The following is a 12,442-nucleotide window of genomic DNA, read 5'->3' as shown; positions in this document are numbered from 1 at the left end:
TTGGAAGCAGCTACCCAGCTGGAGGGATTAATGGGGCAAGCCAGCTCCCGGCTCCCCCCCGCAGGAGAGAGATGCATGGGATGCCAGCACTGTCCCCACGCAGCAGCCCTGAGGGGCAGCAGGGCTCGCCTCACTTGGGGACGTCCCAGCCAAGCCTGGTGCAATGAACAGAGGCTACCTGCAAAGGGGACTGTACCAGAGCCGTGCGGGGAGGGGCAGAATAGACGTCTCGGCCCTTTGGGGTCTCTCATACCCCTCCCTGGGTTTCCCCCTTCCCGCTCTGCACTGCGAGCACCCGTCCTTCCTCCCACGTGCAGTGGGCCTGGAATGCCGGCTGCATTTCTCCCGGGGGCGTGTCCCGCTGCGGCTCCTCTGGGGTGGGAAGGCGGGCTGTGTTTGTGGAGGCCGGTTGCTAAGCAGAGCGTGGCCCTGCGCTGTGGGGGCGGTGGGGGGCCATGGGCTCCTCGGCCTGGCGTGAGTCAGCGGGAGGAGCCACTCTGTCACCTGCAGGAAATCCTGGTGGCTCAGCCTGGGCAGGGGAGGAATTTCAGGCCATATATAGAGCAAGGCTGGGCTCTTGGCCCACAGAGGGGGGGTAAATCTGGAGCAGCGGCTCTGCGTTTACACCACTGGGACCCATGGCAAGCGCTGCCACCTTGTCTGCACTTGGCCTTGGCATCAGATTTGCCCCCATTGCTGCACCCATGGGAGCCCTAGCGGAGACAGAGGGCGGAGAGGAAGCCGGGCCGCCTCCCCTGCCCAGGCGCTGTGGGAACCCCTGGCACTGCTCAACCCAGCCGAGGGGCTGCCCTATGTTGAGCCCCTGCTGCAGTGGTCCCTAGGGGGTGCTGCATGGGTGCAGACCCACCCACACTGGCCAGGAGCTAGTGATCCACCCCATCCTGCCTCCAGCCCTGCCCCTGCTCTGCCCAGAGCCTGCCCTCAAACGGCCCTGGGCCAGGGAGGTGGCATCCAGAGGGCAACGCTGGCTCTGTGCCTGGCGCAGGGACCTTCTGCCCCAGGGGCATTCCCTGTGCTTTGGCACCTTTGCCCCGACCTGGCTGGCACAGACAGGCCGTGGCACATTGATGAACCAGGCGTGTGATGGGAACCACTCCCACAATCCCCTGGAGCGCAGGGTGCAGGCAGCCGTGGCAGCTGCCCCATTATGGCCCAGCTGTGCTGTATGGCTGGCGTGGCTCCTTTCTCCGTGGGCTGGCATGGAAATTCCTCGCTCGCCTTGTGCACTGGCCTGTGGCACCCTTTCCCCCACATCCCTGCTGCTTGCCTCCTGCCGCCAGACATGTATTTGCTTTAGATCAGGCCCTTTCCCCCATTTCTTTTATCTTCCCCAGCTTTGATCTTCCCATCAGCGGCTTCCATCCCTCTTCATATTTCCTTTATCTTTATTGTTCCCCTCCCAGCTCTGCCCTCCCAGCTGCAGGGTTCCTGGATTCACAGGCCTGTCTCCTCTGGTTGGCGCATCAGGAGGGGAGCCCCGATCAGGGGGGTGTAGCCATGCCAGGCTCAGCAACGGGAAGAGGAGGGGGCCCCAGCATGCACTCAGCCCTCCCCTAAGGCCTCCGTGGAGACCCCATTCCAGTGGTGTGGGTGGAGGGGAGCAGCTGGATCACTCAGCAGTGAGGTGATAGGAGGGGCCAGTACCCGTGGCGGGGGGGGGCGGGGCAGCAGCGGCAGGGTGTAAGTGGCACAAATCTGGTATCTGGTGTAAAAGGGCTGTAATGCACATGCAGAGGGGAAAAAGAGGGGGAAAGATTGAGGCTTCTGGATTAATGTCCCGGTATACCACTCTGACAGCCCCCATTATGTGTCCCCCTCCCTTTGCAGCCCCCACCTGCCAGATCCCCGCCATCTCAACGTTCCAGCCATTGCACCCCTTTTCTGATCAACCCGCCGGCCAATTCATCATTGGCCGGCGGCTCAACTGCCAGGCTGGTGCAAAGGGCCCACATGGGCCAGTGTAAACCCCCAAGACTGGAGGGCAGCAGCAGGGGCAGATTGGGGGGTGCGGCTAGGGCAGAGCGGCACGGGCTCCCCGCATCTGTGGTATTAGGAGCCAAGCTAAGGTAACCGTCAGGGCTTCCCACACCACCCGGCTGCCTCCCAGCTGTCCTGCCCCAGGGTGATCCAGGCCCCTGCTGTGTAACTTATCCCCTCTCTCTTCATCGCAGCTGATTGGTTCATATGGAAGGGGGCTCCCCCATCTGGCAGATTCCAGGGAGCTGCTCCCCTGCCTGAGAGCCCCAGGGTCCCCTGCAGGAGCAGGAGCAATTGCTCCTCTCACCCCATGGCACGCTCCATGTCGCCAGCCCGGGGCTCACACTGACACCTGGAGATCCACCTCTGCCCTCCTTGGTGCCAGGGTTGATGCCAGTGCAGTTACTCCAGATTTATGCCAGCATAACCGAGATCAGAATCTGCCTCTTAGGGGCTTTAATTTACTCCAGAAAGCCACAGACCAGGGGTCAGTGCCCAGCGCTCCCGCAGCCGCCCACTGTGGCTTTGGGAAAGTCCCCTGCCCTCTCGGGGGCACAGCTCCCCATCGGTGCAGTGGGGCTAACGTCCCGGCCTAGGGGTGTCAGAGCAAGCTCCGTTACAGGGTGTGAGGTGCTCAGATCCTCCAGTCCATGGGGTCTGTGTGCACCCCTCAACAGACAGAACTGGCCCCAGTGCTCCACTTTCCCCAGCGCTGAATGGGGGGGGGCCTGCAGAATGAGTCACCATGACGAAGCCCAAGAGGGGACTGCTTTTCTGTTTGTGCCCCCCCACCCCCCTGCAAAGCTGGAGGGGTCCCTACAGCCCTTTCACTGTGGCACTTCTCTGCCTTGCTAATTCCGCCAGCCCTTCCTTGCGTTCATTTCCTGGGGGCTCTTTGTTGGGATGATCCAGGCGGTTCACAGCTTGGCAGCCTCAGCTCTAAGCTCTTCCAATCCTCCTGTGCGATTCTCGGGGTCCTGCCTTGTCGGTCACCCCGCTGGGCGGCAGAGCACACACAGTAATGCAGCGGGTGAGCAACGGGCTGCTCAGCCTGGCTCCAGGACCCCGGGGTTCCCTGCCCGTTTCCACAGTGGCTCTAGCCCTTCTCACGGGCTTACCCCATGGCATGTGGCTGTCCCCAGAACACTGTTTCTTAAAGCTCCCTGACCCGCTCTCCAACTCGGGATCTCTCTGGGGCCGCTGTTCTCCTCCAGCATCGCTCCTCCACCCCTAAATCTGTGATCACAGGCAGAGAGGGGACGGGCCCAGATTCCCAGATTGTGACACCCTGGGAATTTCCAGGGAGCCACGTTTCACGCTTCGGCCCTCTCTGATCTCCCATCCCGTGGGTGCTGGCAGTGGTGGGCTAGGAGCCGTGAAGCCCTGGCTGAGGGACCTACAGCATGCAGCCTGCCCAGATGTGCCTTGGACCAGCCTGCCTCTCGGATCCCGCCCGGGGAATCCAGGCGACCAGAAGGAAGCACCTGTTTCGCTCCCCGGGCGACAGCTGGCGAGCTGCAGGCTCTGCTCCTGCACCCGGGCTATTGTGTATTGTGCTACACAGCCGCTTCCTCCCCCACTGCAGTGCACACAGGAACTGCTGGGGAAAGCTCCCCCACCCCCATGCTCCCTCTCTGGGCCCCTCCCGGGCTGTGGGATTTCACGTTGGCTAGGCCTGAGTCCTCCCCGCACCCTATCCCTTTGTCCTCCCGGCTCTTGGCTGCAAATCTGATCAGGGCTGAATTCCAGCCAGGGAAGGGTCAGAAGCTGCCTCTCGCAAGGGCAGAGACAGGGTTTGGGGGAGTCAGGGAAGCACTTAAAGCCCCTGGGCTACGCCCATTGAAGACCGGCAGGCTCTTCTGTGCCATGAGAGGAGCCCCTGGCACTGCCCATGGGCCAGTCTGAGAGCAGGAGCTACAGGGCCTTATCGCACTCCCCCACCACAGCAGCTGAGGGCCTCCCTGTCAGACATTAAGCGAGACGGTTGACATCTGTCATGTGGGGTTTGGTCGCTCCCCAGGGTGACGTGTGTGCCGAGGAGTGGTTTGTTTTGGGAGGGTTTTCGGTTTTACTGTACATGTTGCTCTGTGTGTACTTTAGAGAAGGAGGTGAAAGAACTGCACCTAGCACTGGGTGGGGACGTTTGGGCCAGTCCCTGGGGGCGTTTGCTCCAGTCTGGGATCGGGCCTGCTTTGTACAGCCCCCTTTAAGCACTGGGAGCCTTGTATGGCCCCGAGGGGCCGTGGCTTAGCCGGAGCAGCCACATGGAGCCCGGAGTCATGGTGGCAGCATTGCGGAACTCACGAGTCAGGCCCGAAGTTTGAGGGTTTTTAAAATAATTGTGCGGGGTTTTTCTGGCTTTAAGTCCCACTCAGGTCCCATTTTCAAGCTTTTCGCCCCAACCACAGGGGCTGAAAACCTGCTTTTTTACCCAATGGCAGCTGAGATTCTCACCACATCCCGTGACTCTGGGAGCTGGGGCTTGATGGAAGCCCACCAAATGCCATGAGACTCGTGCTGAAATCGCAAGAGCTGGGGACGCGGCCACTGTCCTGAAAAGCACATGGGACGTGGCCACAGTGTCTGTGAGCTCAGCACAGCAGCACTTTTCACGCCGGGGCAGACCCAAGACACACGGCAAGGATGATCTGGGCCCTTGTTCCTGCCTGCTGGGACTCAGAGCAGATCCAGTGGGCCAGATTCTCCTCCCGCTTCCCCTGCATTTATCCCATTCATTCCAGTGGGGTGACTCCTGATTTACACCTGCGTGGAGCAAAAATCAGACCCTTTGCATGCGGCATACCGAAAAGCTGGTTGAAGGCTGGAGCCAAACCCTGGCCCCAAATACCTCCAGCCCCAAAGGGATCCGGATCCTCATATGGGCCCAAATCCGGATTTTGTGGCCGGAGCCCTGCATCTCCCTGTGCTGCTTATCCTGGCACTGGGGGAACCTGCCCGCGACAATGCCTTTCCTAGCCTCCTGTCCTCCTGTCGGTGGAGATTAAGAGAACAGGAGGAGACAGAAGCTGACCGCGGCCGAGCACCTGCCCCATCCGGGGAGCCAGCTGTTCCGTTCCACTTGTCCAGACAGAGCGGAGCCGAACGCTAAACAGTCCCAGAGCCCAGGGAGAACCTTAAAGGCACAGTGCCCCAATTCGGGAGCCTCTCTGCTCGCTGGGAATGTGACAGTACAGGCCCTGGAGCAGCCTGGCAGAGAATGGGTCCTGGCTCCGGTGTGGAACTGGCCAAGGGGACTCCAGCAACATTGGGCCCAATAACCCTGCTGCCCCAAAGCGCTGGGCTGTTTGGCTTGTGGATCTGAAGCTCGCTGGGAGGTTCTGGGCTGGAGCCTGACACCACCGATCCGGGCTGTCCAGATCTAGGCTGGTCCCCATTCCTGCCAGCGGCCTGGGGAGGTGCCAGCCGATGGGAACCCCCCCACACCCACACGCAGCAAGGACAGCTGGATACAGGGTGTGCATGGCCTGAAGCAAGGTCAGCGCCCTGTCGAAACCCCTGCTGCAGCCCACCAGACTCTCTTGCAGCCCTCCGCCTTGCGACAACCCCTTCTCCCCACACTTATGGGATCCAAGCTGCAGCCCAGAACCAAGGGCCCTGCTCCTGGGCTGCAGACAGACTGCATTGTGAACCCTAGCTATACTGGTTGACTGGCCTGCAATGGCTGGTCTACCAGCCAGAGATAGCCAGGTGCAGAGGAACACACCCAGCCACAGCGCCTTCCCCCGCCAAGTCCCATGAGACAGGAGCCAGACGGCATCACTGTGCCAGAGAATCCCCCTGCATCGGTAAAGCCAGATGTGAATCAGCGACACCAGACAGGGAAATGGGGCGTTTTGCCTCTTAAGAGGGGGTGTATGTGATCATGTCTCTTGGCACCTTGTGCCCTCACTGACAGCCATGCAAGGTGAGTGCCAGATGCTACCAAGGTCAGGACAGCACCCAGTGGACAGCAGTGTAAATCTCTCTTCTGGCAGCAGGGGATCAGTATCTATGTCGTGAGATGCATTGGACCCCTGGATCCAAAAGACTCCAGGCCTCCTGCCTCTCTAGTTTTCCAGGCTCTGGGGAGGCCTGGAAGTTTTCTCTCCCTCGCCCCACAAGCTGGCTGTTTGGCCTCAGCAGGAAATGTGGGCGCAAGAGAAGGCGCTGGGGGTGTGTGCGCTGCTGTCGATAAAGCCGAGCACTAGGGTGAGGGTGTAGTGACCCCAGGACATCAAGGAACATTCTTGCAGCTCATCTCCCCAGCACATCAGGAGCCCTGGGGGGCTGGGAGAGGGGAGTCCTCAGGTGCCCCCAGCCCTAGATGTTTGGGCTCCCCACCCATCTCCAGGCTAGACCATAAGAGCATTCAAATAATCGATCTCAGGGGCAACCTCAGCCCCATTTTGCAGATGGGGAAACTGAGGCACCCGGCAGGGCAGCGACTCGCCCCTGGGCACAGCGTGAGTCGGGGATAGGACCCGCGCCTGTGCGATGGACCACGTTGCATGGACGGGAGGCTGCATGGATTGTGTGAGGCTGGGCAGGGATCCTGCTCTGGCACTGCCAGGAAAGCAGGGGAGATGGCAACCATGGCAGGATTTGCCAGGTCATCCCCAGCAGCCTGCGTGCCCAGAAGCTGTCGCCTAGTCTCTACCCACGCCTTCTCTACAGCTGTGCTGTGCTTCCAGAGTGTGGGAGGGCTCCTGCCAGCCCTCGGTAATTCCCAAGCAGCTTCCTGGTACAGGCACAGCTCCAGGGGAGAGAAGGTTTGGCTCCTGTGCATGCATCTGCCTCCTCTTTCATCCTGCCCTTTCCTGAGCTGGGCACACCCTGCCCGGCAATGGATGCCAGTGTCAGCTAGAGGGCGGCCTGCCATGCCTGTGAAAGGGGCTCTCTGGCTGCAGGCGTTGTCTGGGGCAGGCACAAGGGCTGGGCTGGGAAGGTCCTGTCTCCTTGGCACGGCCATTTCGGGAAGCGGCTCCCTTGCGCTCCGTGGCAGTGGGCAGGTGAGTGACCTTCCTGTGGGCCAATGGCCAAGAACGTCGGGGAGAGCCGCTTTCTTCTGACACTGAACAAGGAGCTCTGGCGGCAGGAGGGAAGCAGCTTTATCCCCAAAGCTTCACGGAAGAGCTTCTGCCTCTGCTCTCCCCCACCCCTCCAGCGGCCTGGCTCCTTGCGACACATTTAAAGAACCAGGGCACACAGTCTCACACCCTGCCTGCCCTGCGGTGCTGCCACTGGGGAAGGGAAGGCCTGGTTCCTGTTGGCCCCTCTGGTGAACAGAGGGTTAATAGATAAAGGGGGCTGAGTCTGGTGGGCAGGGGACTGGGGGCTAGGATGCCTGGGTTCTGTTCTCAGCTCTGGGAGGGAATGGGGCCTCGTGGCTAGAGTACGGGATTAGCAGGCTGAGCTCTAGTCCTTGCTCCAGGAAGGCCTGCCAGAGAAGGGGAGAAGGGATCAGGATGCTGGGTCTATTTCCAGTGCTTCTCCTCCCGTGCAGCGTGATCCTGGGCCCCAGCTTCCCCAGCAGGAGACGGGGGGCAGCCATTCCCTGCTGCCCCGTCAGGGAAGAGGGGTTAGGCATCAAAGCGCTGTGATCAGGGTGGGAAGATGCTGGGGTGGCATGAAGTACTGTTCCAAAGTCCCACCTCCTGATAGCCATGACCGGAGCAGCCATTCCATCGGCCTTTTGGCCGCTGCCCATTCAGCTTTAGCCAAGCGCCAGGAGCAGCGTCCGGAAGCTACAGGAATCGCAGAAACTCCCACGGCCAAGTGCCGACCCGCCCCGCCTCCCGTGCCGTCCTTTGGGGCAGGAAGGAAGGACTTTTGCAGCTCCGGGGGCAGGAAGCGCCAGCTGGGCCGGATCCGCATTCCAGCACACCCGATCGCTATCACCCGTCCTGCTGCTGGGCTGGCGTCCTCAAGAGAACGGCAGAGACCTGCGCCCTGGAGGTGCCAACGGCCCCCCACTGATCCTGGCAGGCATGGGGCCAGGCTCTGGACTCAGTTACTGGGGTGGCTCAGTGGGGTGTCTCTGCTTTACACCAGGGTAACTGAGATCCCAACCTGGCCCTCAGCCGGGGGCCCACTCCCCAAGCCCAGGTCTAAGGGGCCCTCTGCTGAGATGAAGTGAGCTGTAGCTCACGAAAGCTCATGCTCAAATAAATTGGTTAGTCTCTAAGGTGCCACAAGTACTCCTTTTCTTTTTGCGAATACAGACTAACATGGCTGTTACTCTGAAATCTGCTGAGATGGCCAGCTTTCACCCCACAGAACTTGCCCTCCTCTCTTGGGCCTCCCCAGCAGCTACCCCGAAGCTGCCAGTCCCAGTGGTGGAGAGGGGGTGACTGGGAGAGCAGCTGGCTTGCTGCTGCAGGGAGACTCGCCAAGAGCAGGGTGGACGCGAGCAGCAGAAACTCCTCCTCCCCCTGCTCTGGGGTCTCCCCCGCAGACCCGCCGGTGGGTTTCAGAGTACGTCTCTAGGAGGCTTAGACTATCCAGGTGAACCCAAGGGCACCTAGTGTAAGTGTGTGCACGTGTTTTGTGCCAGGGGTCTGCGTCTGCCCCAATCTTCTGGGACAACATCTTCCTTGTTCCCTCCCCTGTCTGTGAGGCACCGTGCGAGGTTGCTTCTCACCCCAGAGGTGGCTGCATCTCACCTGGGTTCTGCACCTGTGCAGTCACGAACCATGAGGATGACGTCCCTCATTGAACCAATGCAGAGAATGACACGAACTGCTCCTTCTCAGCTGTGCACAAGGTGGGACTAGTGACGGGCCGGACTCCGGAGCTTGGGGTTCAGTGCTTTTCAGAGGTGTTTCTGCATCTTGTCTGAATAGCGCTGGGTTGGAGTGCTCAGGAGGGATCCAGTCCATCTTGTGGGGCTGGACCCCCTCCCAAAGAGCATGGTTTTCTGAGAGGCAGCCCAGCCCAGTGGTGAGGGCCCTGGCCTAAGACCTGAGAGACCACTTTGTATTCCCGGCCCTGCCCCGGCCTGCTGTGTGACCTTGGGGAAGTCACATCACTGCCTTGTGCCTCAGTTTCCCCTCCCACCCTTTGTCTATCATGCCAGCTTAGCTTAAGTTCTTTTGGGCAGGGACTGTCTCACACAGAAGACTGGTAGATGAGAAGACCGGGCGCCCTGGAGGCTTGTGGGCAAGGACTGGCAGCCCATCATCTGTCGCTCCTGGGAGCGGGTGTGGCTGCACAGTGTCATTTGCAGACACCTTGAGTTAGCAGAAAGCCAGAGCAGTTCATTTCCAGGCTGCCCTACACCCCAGAGCCAGGCGCTGGGGGTAACATCGCACTCCGCCCTACACCCCAGAGCCTGGCTGCTGGGGGGTAACCTCACACTCCGCCCTACAGAGCCGGGCAGCTGGGGGTAACCCATGCTCCACCCTACACACCAGAGCCGGGTGGCTGGGGGGAGGACACACACTCCGCCCTGCGCCCCAGAGCCGGGCAGCTGGGGGTGGGGTCACCCACCCTCTGCCCTGCGCCCCAGAGCCTGGCGGCTTGGGGTTTCCCACGTTCTGCCCTACGCCCCAGAGCTGGGCGGCTGGGGCGGGGGTCGCCCATGCTCCCCCCTGCGCCCCAGAGTGGGGCAGCTGCCTTGTGGTGGGGCTGACTGGCCCTGCTGAGGGAGGCTGGTGCCTGCCCACGGAGCGTGTTACCCTCGAGTCACAGGGCGTTAAATATGTGCCTGCCCAGTGCCTGGCGTGACGGGCCCCTGACCACAGCCGCGGCCACGGTGGAGACATTAATCTTTCCTGCTGAGCAGGGCCTCGGTCCCTGGCTGGGGCGCACGGACACTGCAGCGAACATGGAAAAATGACGCTAACCACAGCTTTCCCCCAAATGGCAGGAAATGTTTCGTTTGCGTCAGCTCCTACTGGACCCAGCCCAGCTTCCCGCTGCCCCTCCTCCCCCCGCAGTGGGACACAGAAAGGGGGGGCAGGGCGCACTTTCCGCCAAGCAGGAGTAACAGTTTGGGTACCGTGTTTCCCTGAGTCAGCGATCGGGAGGCCGCTCGTCGACGCTAATGCCAGTGAGGGAGCAGCCGGCTGGCGCGGGACAGGGGGAAGTGTGGGTCCAAGAGGGGACATGAGTGAGTTACGGGAGGCAGAGCCGTGGTGTGGCTAAGACGCAGGCCTGGCAGCCCAGAGCCGAGGCTCTGACGGTGGCGAAGATGCTGATGATTTGGTTGTATTGTGGCAGTGCTCGGGAATCCCATTCGTGGCTCCGGGCCCCGTTCTGCTAAGCACTGTATAGACAAGTAACAAAGGAGACAGGCCCTGCCCTGGAGAGTTTTCTGCCACTGTCTTCTTGGGTGAGCTTGGGCAAGCTCGCTGTGCCTCAGTTTCCCCATCCGTTAGGTGAGGATAACAATGCTGCCCTGCCTCCAGGGGGTTGTGTAAAGTGCTCGATCATTGGCTGGAAGGAGCCACAGAGTAGCCAAAGGTTCCTGGCTACTGATTTCTGGATGAAGTGAGTGGGAGCCAATCCTTCCAGGAACTCCCAGGGAGCTGCCGCAGGGATGAAATTGGCCCAGTGTGACCAGGAAACGTGCCGTACTACAGCAGCCCCTCGCAGGCTCCCTTAGGAATTGCGGCCAGCTGGCTGCCGGGGGTAGAAATGTCTTCCCAGCCCCACCTGGCTGCTGCACCGGCAGGGGTGGAAAATCCCCCCCCCCCCTTCTGAACTCTGTTCCCAGATCCAGGAGGGTCTTTGCCGCCCTCCCTAGGGCCCAGGCCTGTCCACTGACATCGGTGATGCACTTGGCCATTTGTAACAAAGGTGGCGGGATCAGACCCTCCATTTCCTTGTGGATTGTTTGCTGAATTCCTGAGGGTGGACTGTGCCCATTGGCCGTTGCTTCAGGGCTTCCCCCTTGGCAAGCTGGCATAAACCACTGGCTGCGCTCGTGGGGCAAAGGGATTGATTGTGGCTGTTTGGCTGAGGGGGCTGGCGCCTGTCACGCCCTATGATGTGCAGTCTGGAGTCAGAATCACACAGGATCTGACACAGGGGGCAGAGGTGAGCTCATCCGGAGCCAGACGCCTGGAGCTAGCCACCTGCATCCCAAACCAGGTGGTACCAGTCGCCCCCATCCCGCTAGGACGTCTGTTACTGAATCCAAACGCCCCGAAACCAGGGCACAGCTGGAAGCTGGATCCTGATTTTGCAGCCTGGCCCCATCTTGGTGTATCTAAAGCATAGGCCTTGTCCACACACACAGCCTGAAACCAGTTCAGCTTAAATCGGTGTCTAAACTGGGTTAGCGAAGCCAGTGCCAGCACCTTTGTGAGCGCTTGAATTTCAGTTCCAGAGGGGCTGATTTTAGCTTAGCGTTAACGTCTTCCTGAGCACTGATCCATGGCAGGGTTGTACAGCTTCAAGAGGAGCCGCGCGGCTTCAGAAGTCAGAGGGAAGCCTGGTCCAGGGTAGGGGGCTGACCTGACCTGTCTGAGTCGGCGCAGTGGGGAGCCCCTGCTTTGTGTTGCCCCCGAGTGGGGTGCGGATGGCTGACAGTGGGGTGGGTGGCAGGATGGTGGATAGTGACCCCCCTCCGCCTGCCCGCCAGCACATCCAAGGCTTTATGGAGATTTAACGACAGAGGAAGCAGCCCTGTGTGACACCAGTGCCCTATTCAGACTGTTTGCGCCCTCCTCCCCCAGTGATACACAAACAGCTTCCTCCCCCTTCTCCCATTAACAGCTTTACGAGGGGGCCTGGGGTTTTCTCCCTTTGAATGAGCCGAGGCCCATAAAACGCAGGCCGCCCATGGCAGGGGCTGTGAGGAGCAGCACCTGGTTTACAAGGCGGATGCAGGAAGCGGGGGGCGCTGGGAGGCGATTTAGCAGGCCGGATGGTTGCGAGGAGGGGGGCCAGGCTGGCCCTCGGAATGCAGGCGGGGATGGGCAGAGAAGGACTGGCTCAGGGTAGGCATGGGTGCCCCACCTAGCTGGCACCTTATGGACCCGACTGCACCCACCTTTAATAAAGGTGGTGCCCACAAGACTACCGGTTCTAACACGCCACGTTCCATCTTGCACAAAGCAGCCAGCCACGTTGCATGCTGGGTGCCTGTAGGCATAGACAGTGCTGGGGGGCACCCCTCCCTCCTGAAGAATGCAGGGGTTGCATTCATGACTACAGTGATTTCCTTTTTGCACCTTGAAAACAGACACTTTGGTTTTGGGCTCCCCTCAGTCACGGCTCAGTGAGGATGGTGCAGACCTAAAACCACACACACCATGGGTGGAACGCACGAAGCAACCTAACTTCTGCTTAAGCACCTAACCCCCAGGGGTTTCAATGCAGCATGGCTGTAGCTGTGTTCATCCCAGGAGATGAGAGAGACAGGGTGTGCAAGGGAGTATCTCTTGTTGGACTAGCGTCTGGGGGTGGGAGAGACACGCTTTTGAGCCACCCAGCGAGC

This window comes from Lepidochelys olivacea (genome assembly GCF_965140295.1).
Source record: "Lepidochelys olivacea isolate rLepOli2 genome assembly, chromosome: 18".
Classification (NCBI taxonomy): domain Eukaryota; kingdom Metazoa; phylum Chordata; order Testudines; family Cheloniidae; genus Lepidochelys; species Lepidochelys olivacea.
The sequence above is the reverse complement of the archived record's forward strand: the minus strand, read 5'-3'. Positions refer to the sequence as shown.